This window comes from Schistocerca piceifrons, unplaced genomic scaffold, assembly GCF_021461385.2.
Source record: "Schistocerca piceifrons isolate TAMUIC-IGC-003096 unplaced genomic scaffold, iqSchPice1.1 HiC_scaffold_2510, whole genome shotgun sequence".
Lineage (NCBI taxonomy): Eukaryota > Metazoa > Arthropoda > Insecta > Orthoptera > Acrididae > Schistocerca > Schistocerca piceifrons.
Window position 1 is genome coordinate 2987084 of NW_025728455.1, and position 14065 is coordinate 3001148.

Genomic DNA, 14065 nt, shown 5'->3' on the forward strand with positions numbered 1-14065 from the left:
GAGGGTAAATGTGTGTCGTGCTCAGTGTAACTTGTTTTAAGTTAAAGTAGTACGTGAGCCCAGGCACCGATGACCTCAGCATTGATATCCCTGTAACCTTCTTTAACGAAAACTTGTCACACTCGTCCGTCGTTTCTGGAGTAGCAAATGATCGATACGAATCGCGAAGCTCGCGCGTAAGTCACTGGCACTCAGCACGATGACGGAAGATGTTGTGTTCACACCTCTCCTCATCCCGTGACCAAAATGCAGCGTCTTTGTTCCATCTTTGCGTTCACCAAAAGCGGTACTGGGAAATCGGTTTACGAAATCCGGTTTTTGGGGCGCCAGGCGAAGGGGGTGTGTGTTGCCAGCTGTATAGCGCGGCTCGAGAAAACTGACTGTGGCGTGGGTGGGACGCAGGCGGTCCGGCAGTGCCGACACAGACGTAGACGCCCTGCTGCACCCGTTCCCTCGCCTGCCGCGCGAGCTGGCAACGCCGCCCCGTGACGTCAGCGCTGGGGGGGGGGGGGGGGCAGCCGGCTGTCTGTGCGGTCCAGTTGTGACGCAGCAGCCTGGAGGGAAGCAGCGTGCGACGTTGTCCTGCCTGCCTAGACAGAGCTCGTGTATCTTGTATCTCCACGGGAATACCTCAGAAAGGTAAGGCAGGAATTTATGGGAGCGGCGGATGTTCTGCACGCTTTTGTGTGGTTTTTGTCGCGTAACTCACTTACTGGTCTTGTCTAATACTTTGTCTTACTTTGAAAAATTACGACCGCTACGAACAAAGGGGGTGGCTAACAGTGTGTTAAATTACCGTTTTAAGTGTTCAGTGATTTATTGGTCGTTACTTATGGCCTTGCTCCAGTCTATGAAAACTTGACCGAGAATAACGTGGAACGAATGGAAAATAACGCCACATTCAGTCGGCTAGTGTTTCGATGTGCCAGTGTAGATTTCCACGGAATTCACGTACAACAGGCATTTAAAATGAAAACCTCGCGTTCTTAAGTTCGCAGGACGCAATTTTACGAAAACCATCAAACGCAGAACTTTTTGGAGTAAGCGAGTTTTAGTGCGACAAGGCGTGTAGCGGTTTGCAGGCGTGGCAGAAATTTATTTTTTAATGTTTCGCGTAATGTGGCCGAATTGAGACATCTGAAATGTTGTCAAGATGTACTCATTCAGAGGTATAATCTTAAATTGCGGTCGTCACACAGTAAGAGAAGTACCGCAGTTGGAAACATTGCGCGTCGCGAGGTAACGTGACTAAGGGCGCCGAAATACGCGAACGTTAGTCAGAAAGTATTTCAGAATGAGGGCAGTTACCGACTTCCAAGAAACTGCTCGCAAGACTACGAAAACGGGAGAGATTTTTCCGCTACCCCCCCCCCCCCCCCCTACCCCGGCCACGTTGTCGCTGTTCATGGAGTCAACTTAGACATCAGACGTATCGTTGTAGTTTGTCGGTACCTAGCTATTCGCGACGCAGTTTGCAGACAGTATCCCCACACCCCGTAGGGTATCTGCAAAAATTACATCGTCGTACGGCCCACACATCAGTAGACATGACGTGTCAAAAATTTAGACGCGCGATAGACGGGCTTTTCTTTAAAAAGGAGCGCAAATTAGCCAGATTGTATTCACCCAGTATTTCAGAATGAGCACTTGCTTCCGAACACACGTTAAGAACAATTTAAAACCGTTTGTAAACTTTCTCGCTTAGATGCTTGACGTCACATGTTACTCATCTGCAAAATAATCAGACGTAGGAAGCTGTCTCGTGCGCGGGCGTTGCGGATCCTGAAATCCATTCGCGAATCACAACTCGTGGCGTCACGCCGACACGCTTGTGGCGAGGAGACGCAGCACTCGCGTTCATTTCCGTATTTTCACAATGTTCTGGAATTAAGGTTATGGTCAACGAGCAATCTGTAGCTTTCCCCAACACCCTCATTACACAGAGGCGACCATTTGCGTAGTAGTTGGCGAATTCTTGAGAATTTATCGTAATGTTTGTGCTTCACGAAATAAACATTTCGTATTTTTTATCGCTCTGTCACGTCTCCTCGTTTGTGATTTGCTGATGAAACTTTTTTTAGCACTCTACAACGCTGCATCGCTTTGTTTGGCTGTTCTCGTGTTACTATTTGTCTGATGAGAGCCCGGTGTGTCGACAAAGCAACGCGTCAGCCATCTGTGAGGCGCGCCGTGTTTTGTGCGGCCTGCGCTTCAGTCGTGTATTATGTGAGGGAGGAATAAATGTCGGTGATTCTGACGCCGTCACTTACCAGCTTCTTTATTTGACGTTGAAATGACACGATTAAAGTGCAGTGTAGATTTCTATGTGCAGCCTGTAACGGCGGCAGAATCTAGATTTAATTTGTGCCATTTCCAGTGCAACAATTGAGAGAGTCGAGGTAGATTTGTTCTCAGTTTCCGTCAGAGGGCTGAATCACGTCAAAATTATAACATTTGTGGGGGCATTTGGTAATTATGTTTGACAGAAACCTACAGTAAACATTATTTCGTTTAGCCAGATACTGTTACAGAAGCCTTACCCGTTATTGATGGTAAGTCACAGTTTCGGAATCGTGGGTGGCCACTGACGTCGCATTTACCGACACTTGGGCATGACAAAGTACTGAAGACGACCCGTCTTGAAGAGTTCAAAAATGGCATGTGTCAGTTAGACTGCACATCGTCGTAAAACGCATATTTGAATACCAAAACCATAAAATTGACAATTTTATCTTCGGAAACAGGTAGATCAACACGACGACTGTTCAGTGTGCTCCCCTCATCCACTGCCAGCAAAGAACGCGTGACGTCACGGAAAAGTGACTGTCGTCACACGTGAGGGACACGATGATTTGATAAAAGTTGCGCGATTTTATGTATAATAAGTAACCCGGAATCGGTGCTGTAAATGCCCTTCACTTTCGTGACGTGGAACTATGTGTGGTGTTTTTCGTATTTATACTCGCCTATCACAAAATGTACAACGCAATTCATGCACGCCGTATTAAAGACCTGTTTGAAACGTGTCGTGTGTAGCGAGATAAGATTTGCTGAATTGTAGAAAAGTGTGGCGTTCACGGATGAACAGTAGCGGCAACCAAAACAGTTTCCTAAAAAGGCCTCCATTTAATCGCGGTTGTGTGGAATCAGCTGTTTACGTCACACATAGATATCCAATAATAAGGGAGTAAGGTCACTCGTGGCTTAGGAATGTGTACAGTGTTTCCGGGTGATTTTAATTCATTAGGTGTTCCGTCCACCAGTAAAATATGTGATAGCTGCATAAAATTTCTCACTGTGGTGTCTCACATGATACTTGGACCGGCAGTAAACGAGACTCAACGTGGAGACGGTGGCGACGTGTCGCCCTGACACGTGGCTGAGGGTAACCTGCGTGCAGGAGGAACCGTGCTGTACCGGTGTGCGGACATTCGCCACGATTTTAGCTGCTCCGAAGGGTTGGGTCCCTTGTCTCCCCCTCCTCCTCCTCCTCCCCCTCACCCGCCGCGTAGTAAAGCTACTTACTGAGCCTTTCCGCTGGTTTACTTAACATAGGACCAGAATCTCTTTGGATTTTCCGCCACATTTATGGGGTATCAGTTCCGTCTCTTATTAATTTATTTGGTACGAATCTCTCGAGTGCTGTTGATAACATTTCTTTGACCTTTAAGCCTCATATGGCCTTCACTTACATGGTTTGGAAGGATTGGGGAGTGTCTCTTAGAAAGAAGTCTACCGAATTTTTAGCAGCTTTTATAAATAGATATATTTCGCCTTTAGTTTTGGTGAATTTCTTTTTTACGGAATTGATCCTCGCTATGACTGTGTGTTCAGTAACCCTCTATCCGTCGTGATGCTCGTGATTATTTGTGGCGAAGAGGTCAAGTGTGTTTCCGTAACCATTTACAATTTGTACGGCCTCGTGCACTAATTCTTAAAAATTTTTTTAAAAAAGCATTTAGAACAATTACGCAAGTTGTTTTCTATCTACAATAGGGTGTGAAAATGTATTTTTCTCAACATACGGAAGGTAGATTGAAGTCACTGCCAACTATAACTGTATGAGTAGGGTACCTGTTTGTAATGAGACTCAAGTTTTCTTTCAACTGTTCAGCAACTGTTTCGTCTGATACCGGGGGTCGGCAAAAGGAGCCAGTTATTAATTTATTCAGGTTGTCGAATATAACCTCTGCCCACACTGTCACAGGAACTATCTGCTTCAATGTCACTTATGAATTGGAACACACATTACATTATTTTTCCTTACGTTGTGCTTCTTGTTTCTGTTCTAGTGTAGATCATTACAATTACGGTTTTTCCCTCCAAAACCTAGCATGTTTTCTCTGTGACTCTGTAAATACCAGAGCTAAACAATGTAGAACAACGTACGTTACAAGCATAGCATTCTGTATTACCACAGTTCCTTATCTCTAACATTTTAAAATTGTACGTAGACTTTAGATGACACGTCAATCATAGAAGTTCTTATCTCTATTTAGTAGCGTATTTTCAGTCATGTTTTGAACATTGTCCCGCTACACTTTATTAACTAATGTTTCGCCGCAAGAGATACCGGATTTTAGAGAGTAAATTAATATGGAGTATGTCTTTCTTCTTTTCAAACGTTCACTTACCCAATTCTTCTTCCCTTATTGTCTTTTGGGCATGCAGTTGTAGTAATTAAAGTAGGCACATTGCAGTGATCAAAACGAAATGATTAGCGTACATTCGCACTCTTTTACATCTTTCCGTTCTTGTTGTTCCCATGGCAATACTGTTTCTATCTCAATAAGTAAGCGTGAAAGGAAGCTACCGTACAGACAAAAAAAAATGGTTCAAATGGCTCTGAGCACTATGGGACTTAACATTTGTGGTCATCAGTCCACTAGAACTTAGAACTAATTAAACCTAACTAACCTAAGGACATCCATAGCCGAGGCAGGATTCGAACCTGCGACCGTAGCGGTCACGCGGTTCCAGACTGGAGCGCCTTTAACGGATAACAAGGCCGCCCAGCAGTGTTAGTGACGTCACACTAAGCGGCCCACAGCCGACGCAGCAGTCCACGGACTCCTCCGTACAGACGCGCCTGATGCTAACGATCTTCTGTCCGTCATACAGAAAGGAGCGAACTATAACTCGAACCAAAGACCGAATTATATATATTCTTGTAAACAGCATAAAGGTTCATAACGAAATACCGATTACATGTACGGGCAGGAATAAGTTTAATCGATTGAGGAACTTTGCCACTATTTTATAATTGTCAGAACACTATTTAGCTTTAAAACTCGCATACAGGTGGTGACAAATGCCAACTGACAGCAGGACATAACATTTTCAAGCTATTACATTGAAAGTAAATTATCTTAAACACTGTCATACATAGCAAAACCCTCACAACTTTCGTTTACAATAAGGTAACAAGAGTTCGCTTTATCTCATAAAACACATGACTATTGTGAATTTACTCATATGTTCATGGTGACAGCTCTTTTCAAGAATTTTTACAAGTGTATCCCCAGTAATAAAGAATGGAAACAAAAGATAGATATCAAATATTCTCCTTTTAACATAGACATCACTGAACACAAGATTCTGTCTTGCACTGTGATACTAAGGGACTGCTCTTTCCTTTAAGAAAAGCCTGACAATTTGAAGTTCGCTCTGCTATTGAAGATACAATTCTTGAAACAATATTAAAAATGTTATGAAAGGTAAGGAAATGAAAAACAACCAAGTGCATTACATGTAAGAATGTGAGCAAAAGGCTGAGGCTCTCTTTACTTACCATTTTCAATCTCTCTACAGCTTATTTCCTTTTCCACGTAGAAATCACCAACTGCAAGTCTCATTATTGCTGTCTGTTACTAACAAAATGCTTTTCTATTTAGAAAACCTGACAATTTGATGTTCATTCTGGTCCTGAAAATAAACACTTTTCAGAGGAGTTCTAGAACCTATTCCTGCCCGTACATGTAATCGGTATTTCGTTATGAACCTTTATGCTGTTTACAAGAATATATATAATTTGGTCTTTGGTTCGAATTACAGTTCGCTCCTTTCTGTATGACGGACAGAAGATCGTTAGCACCAGGTGCGTCTGTACGGAGGTGTCCGTGGACTGCTGCGTCGGCTGTGGGCCGCTTAGGGTGACGTCACTAACACTGCTGGATGGCCTTGTTATCCCGGGGGTGTTGCTTTAACCGCACGGCCACAGCGGCCGGCCCGTACAGATAGAGGGATCTGTATTTATACTTGGCACAACTAATCACATACTGACTTAGTCGTCGGTATTGCTTTCGTTTCCCAAATGTTATAAATGTTTCGATTTCGGAGAAGCAGGTCTGTATTTCCCCCTTACGTACTGGTTGCATCGAGTAAGATGGGAAGACGCCGGTTTGAAAGCGGACAGAAGTAGTACGAGGAAGGGCGTCCCTAACCTGAGGGATCGCTAGTCAAGCTACCTGGCGAAGGGGCAAGTGTGGCAAATGTCCAGCGTGGCAAATGTCACTCATTCGCTGTACCACTGTGTGCTTGTAATCTGAAGTTGAGCCACTCACAGAGGTCCATCGTGGGCTGTAACTGGTGTATGGCGGCGAAACCTGGTATGCTAATGCGCCCTTGCGGAACCGATTTACACTGGAAAGAAATGTTCCCATATCTAATGCATTGGGAACGGAATGTGGACAGGAAGGGACAAACAAGTGAGAAAGGCAGACTATCGATATTGTTAACCGCCACTTGCTGAACTTGTTCAGTATGAGCACCGGAGACTCCCGCGAGGTGTTGCACAGTGACAGATTGGCACCTGCTAACCAACGTTGGAATTGATTTCCTCCGGCGCCAACTGGTTTCGCGTTAACGCATTAGCACGTCTACAGTGTTTCGCTGCCTTACCATACTCACAGACCACAGTGGACTTGGGTCAGTAGCTGCATTTTACTTATGAGCACCCGGTACTTCAGTGTCTCAGATGAAGAAAAAAAACGGTTCGCGAAAATTTCGCTGTCGCCTTGGTGGTCCATTTGGTGATGCACCATTCAGTAGTTAATCAGTTAAAAAAATCTGCAGTTTTCTCAGACTTCCGTCGTGTGTTTCACTTTTCTCAAAGCATCAAGGCTCTGCAAGTACCCGTATTTCCAGTACAGGCGGCTGCCTAAACTGGAGCAGCTCGCAGCTGCTGATAGCGGCCGTCGGGATTGACCTGTGGCGTAATGGTGTGCTGCGTGACGTCACACACACTCACGGATACAGCAGAACGCGTGGCTGCTATATTATTTTCTGTAAAGTGTTGTTGTGGAATAGTGATCCGTTGCATAGCCAGAGTTGTGGTACAGGTTGTCAGGTTACAGTATGGTTGTCAGTCAGCGGAGCCAAAGAAATGGAACGCTACAGTAACAATTTTTGTGTGGCACGTACTTGAGGCATGTTAGCTTTGGAAGAGCGTTGTATGTCCGTTTTGGTGACGCACAGTTGGAATCGGCAGGTTCGGTGCTGGGCGCCGCCTGCCCCGTGGTGTGGGGGCAGGTCAGGTCCACACCTGTGCAGCCGGCCAGCCAGCCGACACGTGAGCACGGCAGACAGCGGCAGCCCCCACTCTCAGGACGGGCGCAGACCGCGCTCTCTGCCGTCCACCGTTTTTTTCTCTGTTTTTTGTACTGCGTCTCACTGTTGCGTTCCCGTGTTTCGCGCCCTTTCAAACTTTCGCAAGCCCATCGGCCGAGTGGTCTAAAAAGAAACAAAATGGCTCTGAAGATCATCGTGCATACATACCTGTGGCGCGAGTTCTCGGTAACATCCATTATGGCCTCTACTTTGTGTAGTCAGTGATCGAGTGGCCTTCTGCTAATATTTAAAGTTCATTTGAGTCAGCCACAGTGCAATGAAACCCTATTTTAATCGCTAGATTTTCGAAAATAAACATTAAGAGAAACAGGGCTGTAGTACAATTATAAACATTATGACTAAAGTGTAGGAGACAACCGCAATTACGACACACACACACAGTTTAATTACACAAACCCGTGACCAGTTTCAGATTTTCAAGCATCCACTAAGTGCTTTTGCAAGCTGATCAGTACTTGCGTTAACCGCCTACGGCCAATGCAGCGATGCGAAATTTCGTCGTTTAGGTAGCAACAAACATCGATGCTCCCTGAAGGAATGAGTAGTCGAAACAACCACAGCTGCAACATATCGAGATAAGATGTACCCGCCACAGTTGTCTCACAGTATTAAAACGGCCCATTCAGCTTCGCCTGTCACACAGCACAGGATACATTAACCCTCGGCGAATCTCCTTCATGCGCCGAAATTACCTGAGGTTTTTCAGTACGGCACACTCTCACATTGCGGAGGTAAACTTTTTCAGTAAAGTGTTAGTTGCTTTGTCGCTGAATATCAGCGTGGGGGCGAAATGTCCATCCTCAATTGATCCCTGCAATGTGGCGCAAATGTGGAGGCGCCGGCCGTAACAGTCCGCTTTTAATTGTTGTAAGGGATCCAGACGGTACGGTTTGGAGTGTAACCGCCGACGCATTGTCTTCCACACACTTTGCTGCGGTGTTCAGAGTTCGTGGCTTCTGCGTGCTGTTGACTTGTGTGGACTGCGTACAAAAATCTCGTTCAGCCCCCCACCCCTTACACGGTTTTTTGCACCTGCCACATTTGGTCAAATACCACGCATGTTACAACACACGAAAAGTCTTCCCTTGCCTTGTCGGCATTTTGGCAAGGCGCTGAATTCGTAATGGCATGCAATCATATTCGTACATCTAATACTGCGGAAAAATTCGAATTCTGGAAACGAGTGAATCGTTGATGGTAGCCCTCTGTCTCGCCTTTTACCCGTCGTCTTCAGTTTCTACACCAGTACGGTGCTGAGCAGCCCAACTCATGGTCTCGATCCCCTTGCTCATTTTACACAAGGCCAAGAAGTCTTTAAATTCTTAGTCAGTCTGGTTGACAACATTGCATTTACGAATTATTTCAATAACGTACGTAATATCTGTACACGTAATGTGCCTCCAGGAACACCCGCGATATGTTAACCATCAAAGTACTTCTGTGCCCTTACAATTAATCACTGCAGCGCCTAATTTTAATTCACAGAATCTCTTACTTTTTGAACGCGCTTGGTTACACTTCACGTGCTGACTTTAATCCCAGTACATACACTGTGTACCTTAGTGTCGGGAATCTTTCCGTAAGCAATGAAAGATAATGTACGTAAACGATGAGTATATGCCTACTTCTACTGAACCCATATTACTCCTCTGTGGTACACAAGTTAATTATGTACGTACATGTAACCGATGCAGTTCCGCGTGTAACTGACGTATACGAAGACGCAGGTATCGTTAATACGTCGAGTGTAAGTGTTTGAATTCTAAAATTGGATGTAGAAGTTCGTTATGTGGAGAGCCAAGTACGGAAACCACTGCATCAGTGGCTTTATTCTTCTTTCAAAATAATGCTGAGAAATTTATACACAAGTGCTTTCTAACACGTAAATACCTAGTGTATGGTGAGCTGTCAGTGTTGCTGTTCATTAACTTGTAATTCACGCCCTACCTACCCTTAGTTCACTTAGTGTCACTGAAGCGTCGTTCCTTTCCGTACGTAAAACTGCGATTACAAGTTACGAAATGCCACAGTAGGTGAAGTAACGCCCTCTCTAAAGCACTGCAGGACCTTTGCTTGTCTCTGAGTTGCACAGCTGATACAATGAATTTTCGTTACCACTCACGAATAATTCCGTCTCTCGTTTACTGACGATTAAAATGCTTAATACTTGGGCAAATCTGCTGATAGCAAATATCGTTCTCCTTACTGTTCATCAAAATATGTCCCCGACGTTCCATGCCTTCTTTCTTTTGTCGTGTGAATTTTGCCAACTCCAAGGAAACAAGACGACCGGCAAGTCAGGGATTTTTGGCTCCTTATCTGAGTTTCAAACAGCTGTTTCTCTTTCTTTTTCTCTTACAGAAATTAGTATTGCGTATTTCTTTATACTTACCGCGTGTACAAACTATTTCCTCATTTTTACTTATTTACTTAAAAATATGCGAATAATCGTTACCACCTAGATGGACGTAAAACATGAAAAATATATCTATGGACGGTTAGTCTCTAAATTGGCTAAAAGAGAATTACTACCATCTTTGTAGCCTCTTTCATGTAGGTGCTTTAAAAATATATTCATTACATGATGAACGGTGCAGTTTTTTATAAACTCACGCAAAGATTTATTAACGTGACTTTTCTCGACCGAAATATTTCAGACAGGACTAAAGAAAACGATGGCGTCCACTCTTGGCAGTTTTTGTGTAGTGATCCACAGTGCGGACCTTACTGTAGTTAGTTTCTTACTGTGCTTAGTTTGAAGCGTCAGAAATTAAACTTGGTATTTGAACCTAAAGTAATTGCAGCTTGCGGGGATGACGTCATATAACGATATTTTACGCGGTTAGATTGTAAGATTCGTATATTTAACTAAGGGATTTAGAGGGATTTTTTTCCTTGCTCTTTCTTCAGTACAAAGCCACTAAATGTGGCACCAGTGCTCCGGTAGTGTAAAACCGAATACGGCGACCGGTCAGTCTCCTCTGCATCAACGAATCAGAGCGCAGACAACAGCCACTTACTGGGAACCGCTGAAAGTGACCAGCGCAAATATATAAGGGTTACTGCAAAAAACAGCCGCCATAAAATAACTTCTGGCCATCGTACTCGGCGCAGCACAACGGAACAGACAGGAAAAATTTAGGTTCCTCTTCCGCCCACGAATGGCGCGTGGGTAGGGTGATCCTCCGTAAGGCGTCTTTATTGGCCGCAGTTTCTCGATTTTTCTCGTCGTTGTGATTTCGCTGCAAGCCTGGAAGCTTCGAGGAGATGCGCTGGCACGGCGGAACAGCGGAACAGCGGTTTGTGGGCAGGAAGCGGGCGTCCGCACAGTGCAGATAACTGCGGGTCGCCAGTCCAGGGTCAGCGGGTGACGTCACGCGGCGAGGCTGGTGGAAACCGGCTGCAGTGAGAAACACAGTTTCAGGAAGGGGGGCGGGGGGGGGGGGCAGCAGCGAGACTGACGTCACGGCGCAGCGAAGAACGGCTTCGGTGAACAAAGTACCTTCCTCCATATTCCGCAAAGTCGTGTGAGGTTTGAATCTGTAGGTGGTTACTTAGTTTTACTGCATGCCCCATCAAGACATTAATTTTGTGGTGCTTATGTTTAGATTTGATTCATACATGAGAAGTGTGTTGGAAAAGAGCGCTATAACGTATTACGGTTATGCACATGAGGGTATACAGGTACATTCATGGCGGTGCATTTTGTGTGGTTCATATCGTTTGAAAGATGTTTCACGCTGATACGGAAAACACTGGGGCGTAAAATGTGTACGCCACAGGAAGTTTTCAGGCAGAAGAACGTTTCCTTCAGCTTGTATAAATCATACAGAAGTGTACATGTTGGCATAATTTGACAACAGTAATTGTATAAATTTTTCGTTCCTGTTTAGATATAGTAAAAGTTGTCTGTGGACTGGCGCGAACACACACACACACACACACACACACACACACACACACACACACACACACGAGTGGTCCTACAAGAGTTTAGTTTGTACCGACTGAGCTGCGGAGCCATGGAAACAGAATGAGGTGGCGGTGTTGGCCGGGAGATTTGCTCCCGGGGTTGCTCGGCCGGTGGGAGAAAGCCGTCCCGTTTCACTCGACTTGGCCCATCTGCTCGGCGGTGAGATGAGCCGAAGTTACGGGGGCGGCGCAAACACCCAGACCCCGAGAGAAGGAAACTAGCGACTCTGTCGGGAATCGAACCTGGGACGCTAACTACGGACTGCGGACACCGCTGCACCGACAGGAATCGTTAGCGCCAGGATTTCACCCGGAACAAGTCCCGCCCACTCACCCCCGGTTTTCCCGGTCTTGTTCGGCGCCTGGGCTTGGTTTCAGTTGACCCACGTGGTTTACCGCGTTTGGCTGCATTTGGAGTGAATGTTAAATTAATATCTTGCTAGGTCCTAAATTTTGCCACATAGTTAAAAGACACGTTACAAAAAACGTGCACAATTGGCCTCAGCTGTGCCAGGTACTTCCACAGCAAAAATAAGAGAAAACAATTTAGCACTGAATTCTTTAAATACGAGAACTCAGTATTCAGATGAATAGCCTATGAAGAAACATACTTCTATGTGAGAAAAAGCACCCAAAGCTAATACAGGAAAAACCTACCCTCAAAGAATAATTTGCTTGGAGAAAGAGGAACCACGGTTTTTAGAACTCAGACAGTATACGCCAAACAAGCACCAGTGTTCACTATAATTCTAGAGAGCATCAAAATTACTTTGTTCTTGCTAGATCGATCCAGGCTGTTTTTGCGTGTTATTCACTGAATAGTTTTGCTGAAAAGTTTTAGGGGTGGAAGAAGAGCTGGCACAGCATGAAGGACGTTTTACAGCCGTGAAACACTGCACCATTTATTTCCTTCATAACTGCTCTGTGACAAACACACACATCATCATTATTACTTTTAAAAAATGGTTTGAATGACATGAAATCAATTTATCTTTTGGTTAAAAATAGACAGAACAAAGAATAACGACAGATTATTGTCCTGAGACGTTTGCAACAGCATATAGGACACTAATCACACAGAACCGCCACAATTCCTTATAACCTCGTTTATAATGCGCAAGTATGGCATTGGAAGAATTTACAAGTTAAAATTCACCCATTACCCCCTGCAAATACTAACGAAATATGTTATATAAGCAAATATCTTACTGCTTTCATTAGGCAGTTCTACTTCATGGCATTCTTATATTCTTTAATTTTTGTGAGCTACTATGAGGGTCTACATAAACAAAACGACTTTCACTTATTTCTGTATAACGTTGATTTTAGACAACAGAGTTAGTCGACTGCATCCGTGGCTTTACTACCGACATGAGAGATTCAAAACCATTGTTTTCGCATTGTATGTTTGCTCTGCTGTTTCCCTCAAATAAACGTACTATAATAAGTGAATTAGTTAATGAAAATTTGTCCTTATCGCCTTTAAATAACATCACGTTATTTTTTGTTTTCCATTGCTGGCGATGCTTTCAATTCTCTATAAATATTTTTATTTCTTTAATAATACACATTCGTATTATATTACTATCTAGAAAGACATAAATTTCTTATCATTACTAAATTTCATCACAGTGTAACATGTGTTGGACTGTGACGATAACAACTTTGATGTAACTTCCAGTTTGCTGAACTGGCGGCTGTTTAGGGGAGGACCTTCTACTTTGGATAGGCGTGGAGGGGGATGAATGGGCGGGACTTGTTCCGGGTGAAATCCTAGCGCTAAGGGCACGTTGCACCGACCGTGAACACGAGTCGGTCTGGGATACGCTGTGTGGGGCTCACCACCTCTCTTCCCTGCTAGAAGTAGTCAGTGTTTCGAAATTTTTCCGTTCATTACCGCCTTAACAACGTCGCGTTTTGTCTCTGGGGGGGGGGGGGGGGGGGGGATGTGAAGATGTTCTACAAAACAAAAATCTACTCGCATTTTGACCTAGAACATGCGAATTTCTTCTCAGATGGGTCTCTGATAAGAGCCGTGCTGTCCGTTCAACGGAAAGAAAGATTGTGTTTTGCGGCATCGAATATCCGCTGACAAGCTTCGGGGTCACGTTATTCTGTTTACACTTGTTAATAAATGAAATGGCCATGCTAGTACTCGCAATTATGTAGGAAAATTATATTACAAATCGCCTACTTTCAAAAAGAAATTCATAGCTCAGATCCTCAATAACAGAATTGCGGAATTCTATACAAATAAAGATGGGTTAAACGAGAAAGCTTACTTGTTGTATCTTGAAATATTGATGCACTATTCGAAGTCTTAAAATTATCGAATAGATGATTTTTGGGCACTGGCCAATGATTTCATTGGTAAACAGAAAGAAGAAACACGCTGCAAGTCGTGCGAAAAAGCGTCAAATTTGTGTAAGGGTGTTATCAGAGGTGACCAACAAGGATGTTCGAA

At 44.3% G+C, this 14065-nt stretch overlaps 1 protein-coding gene across 1 annotated transcript in view; it reads left to right on the forward strand.

The window, feature by feature from the left end:
- Positions 1-553: 553 nt before the first annotated feature.
- LOC124743692 (protein roadkill-like) overlaps positions 554-14065 on the forward strand; it is an 85855-nt gene continuing 72343 nt past the window's right edge. The window contains exon 1 of the mRNA XM_047248867.1: positions 554-639. The gene's annotated coding sequence lies outside the window, so the exon portion shown is untranslated. The remainder of the gene's footprint in view (positions 640-14065) is intronic.